We start from the raw sequence: 18,444 nt of genomic DNA, 5'->3' as shown, positions 1-18,444 counted from the left end.
TGGAATTTCATGGTTCACATATTGCTGAAGCCTGGCTTGGAGAATTTTGAGCATTACTTTATTTTTTTTTTTTTAAAGGAAAAGACAGATATATGTATACCCATTTTCATAGCATTATTTACAATAGCCAAAAGTTAGAAGCAACCTAAATGTCAATGAATGAATGAATAAACAAAATATTGTATATACACACAATGGAATGTTTTTCAGCCTTAAGTGTTAACCACTCAGTCATGTCCAACTCTTGGCAACCCCATGGGCTGTAGCCTGCCACACTCCTCTGTCCATGGAATTCTCCAGGCAAAAATACTGGAGTGGGTTGCCATTCCTTTTTCCAGGGGATCTTCTGACTCAGGGATCAAACCTGGGTCTCATACATTGCTAGCGAATTTTTCAACTTTAAAAACGAAGGCAATTCTGACATATGCTACACATGGATTAAACTTGAAAATGTTATGCCAAGTGAAATAAGTCATTTACAAAAGGAGAAATCATGTACAACTCCACATACGTGAAGTACCCAGAGTCCAGTTCAATCACTCAGTCGTGTCCGACTCTTTGCAACCCCATGGACTACAGCACTCCAGGCCTCCCAGTCCTTCACCAACTCCCAGAGCTTACTCAAACTCATGTTCATTGAATTGGGGATGCCATCCAACCATCTCATTCTCTGTCATCCCATTCTCCTCCCGCCCTCAATCTTTCCCAGCATCAGGGTCATCTCCAGTGAGTCAGTTCTCTACATCAGGTGGACAAAGTAACTGGAGTCTCAGCTTCAGCATCAGTCCTTCCAATGAACACTCAGGACTGATCTCCTTTAGGATGGACTGGTCGGATCTCCTTGTAGTCCAAGGGACTCTCAAGAGTCTTCTCCAACACCACAGTTCAAAAGCATCAATTCTTTGGCACTCAGCCTTCTTTATAGTCCAGCTCTCACATGACTACTGGAAAAACCAAAGCTTTGACTAGACAGACCTTTGTTGGCAAAGTAATGTCTCTGCTTTTCAATATGCTGTCTAGATTTGTCATAACTTTTCTTCCAAGGAGCAAGTGCTTTTAATTTCTTGGCTGCAGTCACCATCTGCATTGATTCTGGAGCCTAAACAAATAAATTCTGTCACTGTTTCTCCATCTATTTGACATGAAGTGATGGGACCAGATGCCATGATCTTAGTTTTCTGAATGTTGAACTTTAAGCCAACTTTTTCACTCTCCTCTTTCACTTGTATCAAGAGGCTTTTTAGTTCCTCTTCACTTTCTGCCATAAGGGTAGTGTCATCTGCATATCTGAGGTTATTGATATTTCTCCTGGCAATCTTGATTCCAGCTTGTGCTTCATCCAGCCCAGCATTTCTCATGATGTATTCTGCATATAACTAAATAAGCAGGGTGACAATATACAGCCTTGACGTACTCCTTTCCCAATCTAGAATCAGTCTGTTGTTCCTTGTGTAGTTATAACTGTTGCTTCTTGACCTGCATACAGATTTCAGGAGGCAGGTCAGGTGATCTGGTATTCCCATCATGTCCATCTTTGATCTGGTCCACATTTTTCTCCCATAAAGCTTCATCTCTCTCCATCCTTAAGTCTCACTTTATTCTCCAGAAACACCAACTCCTGATACTTCTTTTCATAAACCATGATTTTTCTTCAGTCATAATATTCCTTCAGCCTGTTGTTTTTCAGTTGCTAAGTTGTGTCCAACTCTTTTCAACCCCATGGACTGCAGCAGGCCAGGCTTCCCTGTCCTTCACTATCTCCCAGAGTTTGCTCACATTGATGTCCATTAAGTGGATGATGCCATCCAATCATCTCATCCTCTGCCACCCTCTTCTCCTTTTGCCTTCTATCTTTCCCAGCATCAGGGTCCTTCAGCCCAGAAGGTCCTATATCTACACCCTCACTTTTTCTAGCTGTTTCTTTCTCACCCTTTAAGATTCAGTAAGTGTCTCACTATCAGAAGAATTCTTCTCTGGCCCAATCCTACATTTGGAAGTTGCTATCTACAGGTCTAGAGAGTTGACATGACCTCCTGAGCATTACTTTACTAGTGTGTGAGATGAGTGCAATTATGCGGTAGTTTGAGCATTCTTTGGCATTGCCTTTCTTTGGGATTGGAATGAAAACTGACCTTTTCCATTACCTGTTCCTAATGTTTTCTACACTAGGGCTCCATCAAAAATTTCCTTTGAAAAAGAGTACACTGCTTAAAAGTAAATTATGGGCCATTTCATGGACACCGGGTGTGCGAGAGCATCCGGGGATGCCAGACGGGAGGGGACTGGGAAGACCTAGCCTAGGTTCTGTGGATTTGGACCTCCGCATTTCTAACCCAAGATCTCGAAATGCATCATGATTCCTGTCCATTGGACTGTAAAGTTTACGTAGGTAATCTTGGAAACAAGGGTAACAAGACTGAATTGTAACGAGCTTTTGGCTATTATGGACCACTCCGAAGTGTGTGGGTTGCTAGAAACCCTCCCGGCTTTGCTTTTGTTGAATTTGAAGATCCCTGAGACGCAGCTGATGCTGTCCGAGAGCTAAGTGGGAGAACACTCTATGGCTGCCGAGTAAGAGTGGAACTATCAAATGGTGAAAAGAGAAGTCGTAATCGTGGCCCACCTCCTTCTTGGGGTTGTCATCCTCGAGATGATTATCAGAGGAGGAGTCCTCCACCTCGACGCAGATCTCCAAGACAGGGAAGCTACTCCCACAGCCGGAACAGGTCCCTTTCTAAAGATAGGAGAAGAGAGAGATCACTGTCCCGGGAGAGAAATCACAAGCCGTCCCGATCTTTCTCTAGGTCTCGTAGCTGATCTAGGTCAAATGAAAAGAAATAGAAGACCAGTTTGCAAGAGGAGTGCTGGACAGGAAATAACTTCATTTGACAGGAGTATGTACAGAAAATTCAAGTTTTGTTTGAGACTTCATAAGCTTGGTGCATTTTTAAAATGTTTTAGCTGTTCACATTTGTTTGTCTGTTGGAACAGTGACACAAAGGTAATTCTCTTATGGTTTGAAATGGATCATATGAGGCATGTAATATCAAGAATTGTTACTTTACAGTGTTCCCTTAAGCAAAATTTAATTTGCTTTGAATTTTGTCTTGCATAGGCTGAAAATAAACCTCTTAACTCCTGCCCAGCTAAAATCGATGTTTAACATTATGGAAATAAAAACTGGCAAAAATTGAAAGATTTTTTTCAACATAGCTGGGATATGGTATGCAGCTGTAGTTAAGCAGTTTTTAAAAGCTGCTGTGAACTCAAAAGCCAGCTGGAAAAATTAAAGCTGCACCCTTAAACTAGATTAGAGGTTTAAAAGTCCCACTAGTCTTCACAGTGGACAAAAGGTTGTCCAGTTGGTGTAGAATCTAAGAAGTTTCAAGAAGTTAGTTTACCTTTGCTTTAGGTTGTAAGTTCCTTCTGTGATTGCTGTATATGAATACATAGCTCTTTGTAATGTTCTTTATTTGGAAATATGAGACTACTCAAGATAACAAATGTCCTGCCAGTTTAAGGGTACATTGTAGAGCTGAACTGAGTTGTGCAAGATTCTTTTTTCAGGCTGTCATTTGTAATATGTTTTGTGAAAATCCTTGGGATTAAAGTTTTGGTTACAAATTGTAAAAAAAAAAAAAAAGTAAATTATGAATGGTAGCCCTGGGGTAATCATAGCTTATTTGTATCAGAATGTACAATGCAGGCTGTTCCTAGTCTATGAAAACATTACAGTCTTCATGGTTCTCTATGTACCCTGAGTTAAAACTCCCATCTTTCCCAGATGCTTGTTTTGGATTGTACTGTTGACATGGAAAATCCTCACAGTAAGAAAATTAATTTTGACAGAGAACAATCCCATAATGTTATCAGTAAAAAAACTCACTGCAAAATGTATCCTAAAAATTAATTAATTAAGCACGACACATGTGATCTTAGTTGAAAAACTGTATTTATTCATTTTTTAAAATTTATTTTTCTTTATTGAAGGATAATTACAGAATTTTGTTTTCTGTCAAACTGCAACAGTATACATACATCCCCTCCTTTTTGAAGCTCCCTCCCATCTCCCCCCGCCACCCCACCCCTCTAGATTGATACAGAGCCCCTGTTTGAGTTTCCTGAGCCATCCAGCAAATTCCCATTGGTTATCTATTTTATATATGGTAATATAAGTTTCCATGTTATACTTAGTTCAGACATTTGTTACAGAAGATTATGAAGTAGAATTAAATATACTCTCTTTGAGTGGGAAGTTCAGTAACAAAGATTATACTTTTTGCTTTTGTCACACAACTGAATATATTATTTTCTTCTTCAATGAAAAGATACTTTATTATTTCCTCATTCCTAGTTTCCATTTAACTTAATCATTTAAAAACAAGGTATATATTATATCCAACCATTTGACTTGACTTCCAGCAAATATAAACATGAACTTTTTATCATTTTTTTTAAGTTCATGGTTGTTTTTCTTTTTATGTTTTGAGTACTTTGCTAGATGATGAATACCATAGTAGCTCCTTAGTAAGTGTTTTTTTAAGTCAGTATATTTTGACAAAGTTGTTCATGTGTAATTTACATATTCTTCGATTGTCCTAAGGAGTTTTTTTACAAGTCTCCTACACCAACCCCCAACCCCTACACATCATATACTTCCTCAGAGGTTCAAAGGGAGTTGGATTCTGCTTGAGGCTGGTACTAAGACAATATCAGTGATCAGCGAAAGCAAGGGATACCTGGGAGTTAGGACTCAGTGAGAGGAGCAGGTCTCAAGAGAGCATATGGGAAATAGGCCTAGGTCTGAGAAAAAGTGGTGGCAAGTTAGATCCAAGCCCTGAGGGAGGAGAGGGCCCAAACCTGTATTATCTGGACTTGTCATTATTACAGACAACTTAGAAGTAAGAGCAGTTGTGGATAGGGTGTCCATAGTTCTTTAACCAGTGAAAGGGACCAAACTATGTGCCTTTGAAAAGGTTTCTGGCATGATTGGTGTCCTAGAAATTAGATACCAGTTAGTAGGGGCAGGATTTAGAGAGTTTTTTGTTTTTTTGTTTTAAGTAAAGTTGATTTAGTTTTTCACAATACTTTGGCCACCTGATGTGAGGAACTGACTCATTTGAAAAGACCCTGATGCTGGGAAAGATTGAAGGTGGGAGAAGAAAGGGACGACAAAGGATGAGATGGTTGGATGGCACCACCAACTCTATGGACATGAGTTTGAGTAAATTCCAGGAGTTGACGATGGACAGGGAGGCCTGTCATGCTACAGTCCATGGGGTCACAAAGAGTCAGACACAACTGAGCAACTGAACTGAACTGATTTAGTTTTACAGATGAATTTTAAAGCTTCACTTTTGTGGTAGGGTAGAGTCCTCTGAAGATAATCTAAAAGCTGAGGAAAATTTGAAGAAGGGAAGAGGCAGTCGCTACAAGAGAATGTGTGAACCAAAACAGCGTTACTGGTGGTGGCAGAAGAGTATCACTTTAGACTCCTTAAGAGTTTGACCTTGATGTGTTCGGTGCTATCATGAACTTCTGAATAAGAATGATATGATCAAAATTAAGCTTAAGAAATACTGCTGTTGGATATAGGATGTATTAAGCACAGAAGGGAAAGAATCTAGGAAGCTATTGCATTGGTCTAGCTGAAGAGTAGTTAGAGCTTCAAGTTTCACTGTGAAAAGAGAGAAATGGCAGACCTGTGTAGACTTTGACATATCAGAAGAGATTTGCTACTGCCATGGAGGTTAAGGCTCAGTATGTAGAGTGGTTTAGTGAATGGTGACTCAGTTTTAATTTCACTTCTAGTTTCTTTGATGAAAGAATAGTCTTCATAGTTTTACATATTAACGAAAACCTTGAAGCTGATCACTAAGCATAGTTGTTTAGTTGTCCGACTCTTTTGTGACCCTGTACACTGTAACCCTCAAGGCACCTCTGTCCATGAGATTCTGGAGTGGGTTGCCACTTCCCTCTCCAGGGGATCTTCCTGACCCAGGGATTGAACCCATGTCTCCTGTATTGCAAGCAGATTCTTTATTGCTGAGCCACCAGGGAAGCCCCTTTGAAACCAATAGCTAAGCATACATTACTATATAAATATCATGACCTTGTTTATTTTCCAAGGTCCAGGTTTTAACACCATTTTTAGCTAGTAGAACATGTATTTTTAGATGGCTTTCTGTTTGTTTGTGGGTGTTTTTTTTTTGGACAATCTAGACCAGCATCCTTTTACAAAATTTTTGAAATCAAGGTCAGGGAAGTGATCACTATAAAGATAAATGTTATAGAACCCCATGAAGCCAGCAGGAGAGGCATCATGTGAGGATCAGATCAGTTCAGTTCAGTCGCTCAGTCGTGTCTGACTCTTTGCGACTGCATGAATCCCAGCACGCCAGGCCTCCCTGTCCATCACCAACTCCCAGAGTTCACTCAGACTCATGACCATCGAGTCAGTGATGCCATCAGCCATCTCATCCTCGGTCGTCCCCTTCTCCTCCTGCCTCCAGTCCCTTCCAGTGTCAGAGTCTTTTCCAATGAGTCAACTCTTCGCATGAGGTGGCCAGAGTACTGGAGTTTCAGCTTCAGCATCATTCCCTCCAAAGAAATCCCAGGACTGATCTCCTTCAGAATGGACTGGTTGGATCTCCTTGCAGTCCAAGGGACTCTCAAGAGTCTTCTCCAACACCACAGTTCAAAAGCATTAATTCTTCGGCGCTTAGCCTTTTTCACAGTCCAACTCTCACATCCATACCTGACCACAGGAAAAACCATAGCCTTGATTAGACGGACCTTTGTTGGCAAAGTAATGTCTCTGCTTTTCAATATGCTGTCTAGGTTGATCATAACTTTTCTTCCAAGGAGTAAGCGTCTTTTAATTTCATGGATTTCATGGCTGCAGTCACCATCTGAAGTGATTTTGGAGCCCCCCCAAATAAAGTCTGACACTGTTTCCACTGTTTCCCCATCTATTTCCAGATGGGACCAGATGCCATGATCTTCGTTTTCTGAATGTTGAGCTTTAAACCAACTTTTTCACTGTCCTCTTTCAGTTTCATCAAGAGGCTTTTTAGTTCCTCTTCACTTTCTGCCATAAGGGTGGTGTCATCTGCATATCTGAGGTTATTGATATTTCTCCCGGCAATCTTGATTCAAGCTTGTGCTTCTTCCAGCCCAGGATTTTTCATGATGTACTCTACATATAAGTTAAACAAGCAGGGTGACAATATATAGCCTTGGCGTACTCCTTTTCCTATTTGGAACCAGTCTGTTGTCTGTTGTTCCATGTCCAGTTCTAACTTTTGCTTCCTGACCAGCATACAGGTTTCTCAAGAGATAGGTAAGGTGGTCTGGTATTCCCATCTCTTTCAGAATTTTCCACAGTTTTTGTGATCCACACAGTCAAAGGCTTTTGCATAGTCAATAAAGCAGAAATAGATGTTTTTCTGGAACTCTATTGCTTTTTTGATTATCCAGCGGATGTTGGCAATTTGATCTCTGGTTCCTCTGCCTTTTCTAAAACCAGCTTGAACATCTAGAAGTTCACAGTTCACGTACTGTTGAAGCCTGGCTTGGAGAATTTTGAGCATTACTTCACTAGCGTGTGAGATGAGTGCAATTGTGAGGTAGTTTGAGCATTCTTTGGCGTTGCCTTTCTTTGGGATTGGAATGAAAACTGACCTTTTCCAGTCCTGTGGCCACTGCTGAGTTTTCAAAATTTGCTGGCATATTGAGTGCAGCACTTTCACAGCATCATATGAACCCCTCTGAGCTGGTTCAGTCTCACAGGTAATTTACCTAAGCCTGTTACTTCCCCTGCCTGCTCCTCACCTTTACCAGATGCCATTCTAGCAGAAACACTCTGGGTGGCAACAACAGAGAAGGCTGAGAGAGGTGGTGAGAGAGGCCCTATTTGCTCCAGTCCTGTTTCAACTTCATGGTGGAAAGAAACTGTGTGGGCAGGGACGGGAAGCATTCCCATGGCTGCATTCAAATGGCTCATAAGTCCTCTGAAGTAAATAGTCTCCTGATTAGAAAATAGAGATTTGGGTACTATTATCCTCATGAGAATAATAGTGAGGAAAATAGTACCCGATAATAGTGAGGATAATAGTACTTCAGAGGACTTATGAGCCGTTTGAATGCAGCCATGGGAATGCTTCCCATCCCTGCCCACCCAGTTTCTTTCCACCATGAAGCTGAAACAGGACTGGAGCAAATAGGGCCTCTCTCACCACCTCTCTCAGCCTTCTCTGTTGTTGCCACCCAGAGCGTATCTGCTAGAGTGCCATCTGATAAAGGTGAGGAGCAGGCGGGGGAAGCAACAGGCTTAGGTAAATTACCTGTGAGACTGAACCAGCTCAGAGGGGTTCATAGGGGAAATGGAGGTGGGTAGGATGGGGGTAGATGCGATTCAGTGGCAGACTGCATCTTTTTTAGGTCACCCTCTGTTAAACTCTGCTCAGTTAATCCAGATTTGTGAAGCAACGTGCTAGCAATAGAGGGACTAACAGTGACAGAGATGTACTTTAAAAATTTCTAGAAGGAAAATTTTTTATTATTTTTTATTATTATTATTATTTTTTAATTAATTAATTAATTAATTTTTTATTTTACTTTACAATTCTGTATTGGTTTTGCCATACATTGATATGAATCCACCACGGGTGAAAGACTTTGCTTTTTGTTTATGTACTGATTTATAGAAATTATGTTTATAAATTAGCAGTGTCTAGTTTGCTCTGCTTGTGATCTATTGATATTTGTATAAACACTTCACAGTTACAGGTAGGTTTCAGCAGTGTATGTATGAAGAAGTCAAGTTGAGGTGCCAATTTCACTCTCTTCTTCTCTTCTTAAATAGACTCTTTATGAAGAAAGGAGCTCTTGACTGAATCATCCTGGTCAGAACCTGTTGATAGACCTCCTGCTTTCCCTTCGGAGTAAGATGCAGACATGGTGGATATTATTATTTGGAGAACTAAAAGGCAGATTTTAGGGGGAAAAAAAAATTCAACCCACATAAAGAATGGGGAAAAATTACAAAGTTAAATAAAGCAACTTTTACAAGTGGAAGAATTTTTTCTTCTGCCATCAATAAAACCAATGCACTATTAAATACATTGTTTTGCTATATGTTTTATTTGCTGAATGTTATTTTTCTTGTTCATCTCATATTAACCACATACTGATTGCCTCCTGTAGAATGGCAGTTACAGCGTACTGAAGCTCCACTGTAATTACAAAATAAACTGACTAACACAGTTTGCCACATTTCTCAACAAAACAACCTGAACCCAAATAGCAGTTCTTAGTATGGTAACACTGCTAAATATGACATCAAAAAAATATTCAAAATTTGGATATGTTATTTTAGCAGTCTATTAATGTAATTCAATCAAAAAACAGTCATTCCCTTCCTTATAAAATGTGCAGTGGATCTTTTAAGATGCATTTGGTTGCAGATAACAGAAAACCCAGCTCTAACTGGTTAAACACTAAAGTGCTAGCTTATTTCACTTACCAGAGGCACATTAAGTTTCTGTTGGTTTAAGTCAGTGACTCAGAGTTGTCATGAAAGATCCTGACCCTTATTCTTTTCATCTCATTTCTGCTTTCCATGACATAAGCTTCATTCTTCAGCTCCGTATGATCCCAGGATGGCTATAGCTTCCTGAGCTGTTCAGTGCAGGGATGGAGTTGGGGTCCCTTCCAGAAGTACACTCAGAAGAGAAAAGAAGCTTTCCCTCTTAGGCTGCATTTGCCTGTGTTGTGTGACTTTTCAGCCTTTGAACCAGAAACTTCAGCAAGAGTCCATGGGTGAGTTTAGGCCTGATTCAAGTGGGCAATCTGCTTTCCTGAAAACATATTCAATCTGAGGGAGAGGATATATATGTGAAAGTCAGGGTACTTACCAAAATGAAAGTGAGAGGGATTGGCAGAAGCAACCAGAATCTCCATTACAGAGAACCAATATGTCTAAGCTATAGATTCTTAATAGGACAAAAATAATAGCCCTGTAGTCTCAGTCTTATGAAGTCAGAAGTGAGTGGTTAAAAAATAAGGAGAAAGAGGGATGAAGGAAGGGAGGGAGGGGAAAATAGAATTCTCTGGTTAAAATAGTTGACAAAAATTAGTACTTTGCTTTGATAGAGAAGGCCTTGGGCATTTTCTCAGGGCCTATTAACTCTAAGTTTTGTTTATTTGTTAGCCCACAGTCAATTGTTTGTTTCTACAGTATCTTAATAAGTGAAAGAGTACAGGTGAGAAAAACATGGCTGATAGTATGGGGTTTTATTTCTTATTATTTGTTTACCATTCCTATGCTTCATAACAAGAAATGGAGTGGCCCGGGCATTGGTTGCTTTCTTAAAAAAGATCTCCAAGTAATTCTAATGCATATCCTGGGTTGAAAACCAGAGGAAGGGCCATGTTGACTTTGACCACTAATAAGTTAGCCAGTAAAGGAAAAGGCAAAAGAACGTAAACCAAGGTCTGAGAGTAGCTTAAAGGACTGATTTTCTCCACTTTCTTGTTGGTAGATGAGGACAGTAGTCCCTAGGACAGTGCTAAGCAGGGAAGAATCTCTAAAGTGGATGGCACTAGTGTTGCCTAGTGATTGTCATGGTAACAATCCCTGAGGATAGTTCTGTGCGATAGTATGTGACATATATGATTTGACCTGAAGGCATCAAGGAAAAGTTTAGGTTGGAAGGCAAGTGAGGCCAACCTATCGGCCCTGGTGGCTGCTGGGGCACTGAAGGTGACAGCAAGATGTACTTGACCGAGTGAAAACTAAGCTCCACTATAACTTTCTGTTACCAAGGACAGCTGCAGGCCTCGATGTGCAATAATAAAATAATTACTAGTTTGGTGAGGTTCTTCTAAGAACATGGTGGTAAGTATTTTTCATTCGTTATCTTTGTCATCTTCACAACTCTAGGACTTCTTCCCCCTTTTCCCTTCTTACTCTTCGTTTTTGTTTTGGTTTAGTTTTTGTTATGGTTATATTCTGTCAAGTTAATCATCCCCTTAGGTTTGTTTCACAGTTTGTCTTCGCCATGACGTGTGACGTTCATTTGCATTGTTTGCTCCCATTCGATGACAGAGCCATCCCTTCCCCTTTTGTGGTCTCTTCCTCTCCCCTACCTCACTCCTTCCGCTCCGTCCTTTTCTCTCTTCCTCGTTTCAAACCTTACTTTTCTTTGACTTTTCATGTTTATACTGTTAGCTCAAGTTCTTAGTTTTTTTCCTTTCAAAAAGTGGTTCTATTTATAGTTCAAAAATTATTCAGTAAATATGTACAGAGTACTAACTTTGTTCTAGGTGCTATACTGTAAATAAGACCAGCATGATCTCAAATCTCCCCAAGCTCTAGGTGTAGCTCCTTTTATCAGTTTGTTTCAGTATCTAATATATTATCCTCTTCATGTTCCTTTTCTTTATTATCAACTTCCTTTCTTAAATGTATTTCATTGACTTTTGCTAGACTTATAATAATTATCAATTTTTAGTCTTAATATTTTACCTTCAATTCTGCTTTTAAAAATGTTAATTTTAAAAATGTTTTTTACCCCTGAGCCATGGACATTAGTTTCTGAAGAAAGTCCTCGAGATACAGGGAAGCACCTGAACTTGTCTCCAAACTTTGGCCACTTCTCCAGAGCAGACCTGACCTGAAGGTCCATTAGAACTGATAACCACTTTTCCCCACCCTATACGCACTCCACTTATTAAGATTTTACAGAAATAAGTGTGGCCTAACTGAAGAAAACAGAGGTAACAAGCTCCAAGGGAATTCCTAAGACGTACTCCTTCAAAGCAAAGTAGTAAATTTTGTCAGTTATTTTGGCCAAAGGATTCCCTCCTCCCTCCCTCCATTTCCTCCCTCCTTCGCTCTTTCTTTTCTTCTCTTTTTCTTTCTTTTCACTTCTAACTTCACAGGACTAAGAGTGAAGACACCGTTTCTGTAACATTAAATGGTTTGTCATTCAATGGACCATCCAGGTTTAGGGCATGATGACAACCCCTGCCCCCTCCCTGGTGTTATGTGATTCTCTACTATTTTTATATAGATTCATCTCTCAAAGGCCTTTCTTTGTGACTCTACTCATCATGGCTGCCCACAAGGAGTAAACATGGAAGGAGCAAAGAAGGAAAATATGACTGACGGTGCTAAGAGGGGTGCTTCCACCGTGACCAGGCTGGAGCATCCATCAAACTTACCAGCACTGACCCATCACTGGAACGTATGGGAAAACAAGACCTTGTCCCATGTTTGAGCAAGCTGGGGTGTCAGTGCATGACATAGAGGACTTTTAGTAGGCCCTGTCTGTAGCCTCATTTTAGGTAGATAGATAAATTATGCTATTTTTCAAAGGTAAAAAGTGTGTAAAAATGTTCAGCACTCTTTTCTATCTCACATTTTATCTTTCCAAAGCAACTGAAAGAATGGTAATGTCATTTACTAAGATGAAAAATACTGCAATAAACCAGGTTTTGTGTTAGGGGGCAGAAATCTTACTATTATCCTAGCTTTGTCACCTGGATAACCACACGGGTAATTTCATATGTGGAAGTCACATTTATATATGTGTTTTTTCAAAATATCAAAAAATTCTTGACATGAAATGCTATAGAAAGTTATCTTCAATAAAATAGCTAACTTTGGGCATGTGATGCAAAGAAAAGACCCTTATGACTCCTTAGGAAAAGATCCTGATGCTGGGAAAGATTGAAGGCAGAAGGAGAAGGGGACCACACATGATAGCTTATGGTGAATGACATTGGATTCATGATCTCCACAGAAAATGCAGCTTCAGGACCAGGGACCAGGCTTGATCACTCAAGAGCTCTTGTGTAGCAGAGTTTTATTAAAGTGAACAAGGGACAGAGAAAGCTTCTGACATAGACATCAGAAGGGGACTGAGAATGCCCACTCACTAGTGTTAGCAAAGGAGCTGTATTGTTTTCAGTTATTACAGGAAATCAAAAGAATGTCTCAAGGTTGTCAAGATCTTACTAGACCCACTCCCACAATTTACCTTTGAAAATAATAGGATTACTCAGAAGATTCTTAAGAAGGAGAAACATGTCCTCAAGCAAGATACATTGTTATATAATCCTTAGTACAGAGTTCAAGCTGAGTTGTTTTGTTGTGTAATTATCAGCTCTGGGCTTAAAGAAAAAAAAGTTTGTCCTTTTCTTCTTGAGAGCCCCAGACCCCATTCTCCTCAGGGACCCCAGACTTCTTATCATCCTGTCTAGGAATTGACTTTCACAGAGGATGAGATGGTTGGATGGCATCACCGACTCGATGGACATGAGTTTGAACAAGCTCCAGGAGTTGGGGATAGACAGGAAAGCCTGGCGTACTTCAGTCCATGGGGTCGCAAAGAGTCAGACACAACTGATTAACTGAACTGAAATAGCATAATATGCTTGCATAAAGGATAGGACAGGGCCAGAGACATCAGAAATGATTTTATAGGAATAGGAAAGAGAACACATCTATGGTTAAAATTGTGGAAACCTTGAAGTTGGTGAATCATTTCAGTTCAGTTCAGTCACTCAGTCATGTCCGACTCTGCAACCCCATGAATCGTAGCACGCCAGACCTCCCTGTCCATCACAAACTCCCGGAGTTCACCCAAACTCATGGACTGATTGGATCTCCTTGCAGTCCAAGGGACTCTCAAGAGTCTTCTCCAACACCACAGTTCAAAAGCATCAATTCTTCAGCGCTCAGCTTTCTTCACAGTCCAACTCTCACATCCATACATGACCACTGGAAAAACCATAACCTTGACTAGACAGACCTTTGTTGGCAAAGTAATATCTCTGCTTTTTAATATTCTGTCTAGGTTGGTCATAACTAATAGTTTACATAAAATACCAGACTACCTGGCCTGCCTCCTGAGAAATCTGTATACAGGTCAGGAATAGTTAGAACTGGACATGGAACAACAGACTGGTTTCAAATCAGGAAAGGAGTACATCAAGGCTGTATATTGTCATCCTGCTTATTAAACTTATATGCAGAGTACATAATGAGAAACACTGGGCTGGAAGAAGCACAAGCTGGAATCAAGATTGCTGGGAGAAATATCAATAACCTCAGATATGCAGATGACACCACCCTTATGGCAGAGAGTGAAGAAGAACTAAAGAGCCTCTTGATGAAAGTAAAAGAGGAGCATGAAAAAGTTGGCTTAAAACTTAACATTCAGAAAACCAAGATCGCGGCATGTGGTCCCATCATTTCATACAGAATAAATGGGGAAACAGTGGAAACAGTGAAAGACTGGTTTTTTGGGCTCCAAAATCATTGCAGATGGTGACACTGGCCATAAAATTAAAAGACACTTGCTCCTTGGAAGAAAAGTTATGACCAACAGCATATTCAAAAGCAGAGATGTTATTTTGCCAACAAAGGTCTGTCTAGTCAAAGCTATGGTTTTTCCAGTAGTCATGTATTGATGTGTGAGTTGGAGTATAAAGGAAGCTGAGCACCAAAGAATTGATGCTTTTGAACTGTGGTGTTGGCAAAGCCTCTTGAGAGTCCCTTGGACTGCAAGGAGATCCAACCAGTCCATTCTAAAGGAGTCCTGGGTGTTCTTTGGAAGGACTGATGTGAAAGCTGAAACTCCAATACTTTGGCCAACTCATGCGAAGAGTTGACTCATTTGAAAAGACTCTGATGCTGGGAGGGATTGGAGGCAGGAGGAGAAGGGGACAACAGAGGATGAGATGGTTGGATGGCATCACCAACTCGATGGACATGAGTCTGAGTAAACTTTGGGAGCTGTTGATGGACAGGGAGACCCGGTCTGCTGCAGTCCATGGGATTGCAAAGAGTTGGGCATGACTCTGCAACTGAACTGACTGCCTTACATACAATTGGAAGAAGATTGTACAATTAAGAGGAGCAGGTGTTCAGCCTGAGAAATAGATTCCATATACTGAGATAGTTCCTTCTCTCTGGGATTCAAACATACTCAGGACTGTCTGTTGTTTAGTGCCAGTGAGTACCTGGCAGACAACAGATGAGTGGCAGCACAGGGCTAGTTCCAAGAAAGATGTGGACAAGAAGAAGGTCACACAGCACCCACAGGGTCCAGCACTGGAAGAAGTGTGCAGCTCAAGATGCAGACTTGAGTCAGGCACAAGAACTCAATCTTTTAAGATCTCCCTGTTGCCATGTTTGACAATCAGTGGAGAGAGAGGGCCTGACATATTACTTAAAATAAGGTCACTAATAAAGATTTCAAGGTGATGGTTATAAAGATGTTCAAATAATGAGGAATAAGAAAGGATATACAAGTGAAAAATATAAAGAAAAATTTAAACAGAGTTGAAGATACAACACCTGAAATAAAAAATACACTACAGAAAAATCAACAGTAGATTAGATGGCATAATGGAATGGTTCAGTGAACTGGAAAAGTAGTAACAATTACCCAAGCTTAATAGAAAAAAAAAAAAAAAGAATTTTTTTAAATAAGGCAAGTAGAGTGTCAGAAGAAGATGGCAGAAGAGTAAGATGGAGATGGCCAGCCTCCCCACAAATACATCAAAAACTTATCAAGATATGGAACAACTCCAACAAAGCAACCTCTTAAATGACAGCAGAAGACCCCATGCTTCCAAAGAAGCAAACTAAACTGCCTGGAATGAGGTAGGGGAAAAGATAGACATTAAAAAGTACGCATGCTAGAGAGAACTTCAGGACAGGAGCTTGTGCCCCAAGGGAGGGAGAGAGTTGTGAAGTTCATGCACTGGGAAATCCTTCACAGGCAGGAACAAGGGGAAGCTGCGGAACCTCAGAAAGCCATGCAAATCAGGGGCCCAAAAAGCAAAATACAGAGAGGGCTGCACTTCTCAGCCCATGAACAGCTCACAAGTCTTAGCCCTGCCAAGAGGGTTGGAGCAGGGAGATTAGAGATATGCACACAAGTCTCCGTTGAGCAGAAGGTGGACTCTGTGCCAAGAGAAGCACACAGGAGCCTCCACCAAACAGGGTGGGCTAGGGAAACCAAGAGACCCACATAGAAGCCTCCAGCTAGCAAGCTATGGCCTGCAGCACAGTGTGAGACCAGGGGGCGGAGGCTCTGGGAAAGACCCCAGAGAGGCATAGGGGGCTGGCAACAGTGAGGATGTGCTGAGGGGCTATTTTGACATGGCTATGTAAATAGATGTGTCTATCACTGCCAATGGCACCCCACTCCAGTACTCTTGCCTGGAAAATCCCATGGACAGAGGAGCCTGGTAGGCTGCAGTCCATGGGGTCGCTAAGAGTTGGACATGACTGAGCAACTTCACTTTGACTTTCACTTTCATGCATTGAAGAAGGAAGTGGCAACCCACTCCAGTATTCTTGCCTAGAGAATCCCAGGGATAGGGGAGCCCAGTGGGCGTCTGTCTATGGGGTCACACAGAGTCGGACACGACTGAAGCGACTTAGCAGCAGCAGCATCACTGCCAAAGCTGAGAGGGCTGCCCAAAGCCATACTGAACCTATAGACACCCCAAACAAAACCTTCTATTGGACATTGCATTGCCCTTCAGAGAGACAAGATCCAGCTCCATTAACCAGAACACAGGCACAAGTCCCCCTAATGAGGAAACCATCACAAAACTCTAGACATACCCCACTCACAGAGGGCAGACACCAAAACTAAGAACTATGATCTAGGACCTGGAGAAACTTTTTTCTTTCTTTTTTTTTTTTAATCACACTTTTTATCCCCCCTACATACGTTTGTATTGGCTTTTTGCAATTCTGTGGAGTTTTCCTTTTTTTCTCTCTTTTGTAAAACTTTCTTTAAAGATTGCTTTTCTTCCTTTTCTTGTGATTTTTAAAATTTTGTTTTTGTTCTGTTTGACTTTTTTCTTACTGTTCTTTTCCTACTATTTGTGTTCTTAGTTGCTCAGTCCAGTATAACTCTTTGCAACCCCATGGACTATAGGCTGCCAGGCTCCTCTGTCCATGGAATTCTCAAGGCAAGAATACTGGAGTGGGTTGCCATACAGCTTCTCCAGGGGGATCTTCCCAACCCACGGGTTGAACCCAGGTCTCCCACATTATAGGTGGATTCTTTACCATCTGAGCCATAGATGGTAAAGAATTCCTTAATATATATAAATCTTTTTCACAAACGTCTGTTTACCTTTGCTTTTCTGTTTTTTTTTTTTTCCTTTTCTCCTACTTTTTTCACCATATATGTTAGTTATTATGTTTTCTTTGCTATATTCTGCAGTTGGAACTCTGCTCTGGCTCAGTTTTCTAGTCTGTAAAGCCTGGGAAAAGGACACCTCAAATGGAGTAAGTGGGGGTGAGGAATGAAAAGATAGAGAAATATACCACAAATGAAGGAACAAAGTAGAAAATCACTTGGCCAAATAAATGAAGAGGAAATTACGTTAAAAAGAATTCAGAATAATGATAGTAAAGATGTTCTAAAGCCTTGAAAATAGAATGGAGAAAATGCAAGAAACAATTAACACAGTTAATGAAATTAACAAGGACATAGAAGAAATAAATAATAAACAGAAATGAATAATACAATACTGAAATTAAAAACATTCTAGAAGAAACCCATAGTAGAATAACTGAGGCAGAAGAATGGATAAATGAGCTGTAAGATAGAATGATGGAAATAACTGATGAAGAGCAGAATAAAGGAAAAAAGAATGAAAAGAATTGAGGATAGCTTCAGAGACCTCTGGGACAATATTAAATGCAGCAACATATGAGTTATAGGTGTCCCAGAGGAAGAAAAGAAAAACAAAGGCACTGAGACAATTTTTGAAGAGATCATGGTTGAAAACATCCCCAACGTGGGAAAGGAAATAATCAAGTCCGAGAAGCTCAAAGAGTTCCATACAGGATAAACCCAAGGAGAAACATGTCCAGACACATACTAATCAAGCTAACAGAGATTAAACACAAGGAAAGAATATTAAAAGCAGCAAGGGAAAAGCAACAAGTAACATACATGGGAAAACCCATACGATTAACAGCTGATCTTTCAGCAGAAATTCTGCAGGCCAGAAGAGAACAGCAGGATATATTTAAAGTACTGAAAGAAAGGGAAAAAAAAAATCTACAACCAAGATTACTCTACTCAGCAAGGATCTTATTCAAAATTGATGGACAAATCAAAAGATTTAGAGACACACAAAATTTAAGAGAATTTAGTACCACCAAACCAGGTTTATATTAAGGCAGTAAACAGAAGAGAAAGGAAAGACCTACAAAAACCGAAGACAATTAAGAAAATGCCAATAGGAAATATATATCAAAAATTACTTTCAATGTAAATGGATTCAATGCTCCAACCAAAGACACAGACAGGCTGAATGGATAAAAAACAAGACCTATATATATGCTGTCTACTAAGAGACCCACTTCAGACCTAGAGACATATACAGACTGAAAGT

At 40.4% G+C, this 18,444-nt stretch overlaps 1 protein-coding gene and 1 pseudogene across 2 annotated transcripts in view; both read left to right on the top strand.

Annotated features, from left to right (window-relative positions):
* TDRD3 (tudor domain containing 3) overlaps positions 1 to 9,126 on the top strand; it is a 229,796-nt gene extending 220,670 nt beyond the window's left edge. For both annotated transcript variants that reach the window (XM_040267150.1, XM_040267151.1), the window contains exon 14: positions 8,867 to 9,126. The gene's annotated coding sequence lies outside the window, so the exon portion shown is untranslated. The remainder of the gene's footprint in view (positions 1 to 8,866) is intronic.
* Positions 2,257 to 3,628, top strand: LOC120883156 (annotated as a pseudogene).
* Positions 9,127 to 18,444: the final 9,318 nt, after the last annotated feature.

The sequence above is a fragment of the Oryx dammah genome, unplaced genomic scaffold, assembly GCF_014754425.2.
Source record: "Oryx dammah isolate SB20612 unplaced genomic scaffold, SCBI_Odam_1.1 HiC_scaffold_24, whole genome shotgun sequence".
NCBI lineage: Eukaryota > Metazoa > Chordata > Mammalia > Artiodactyla > Bovidae > Oryx > Oryx dammah.
Note: the sequence above shows the minus strand (reverse complement) of the source record. Positions and strands in the feature narration are given on the sequence as shown.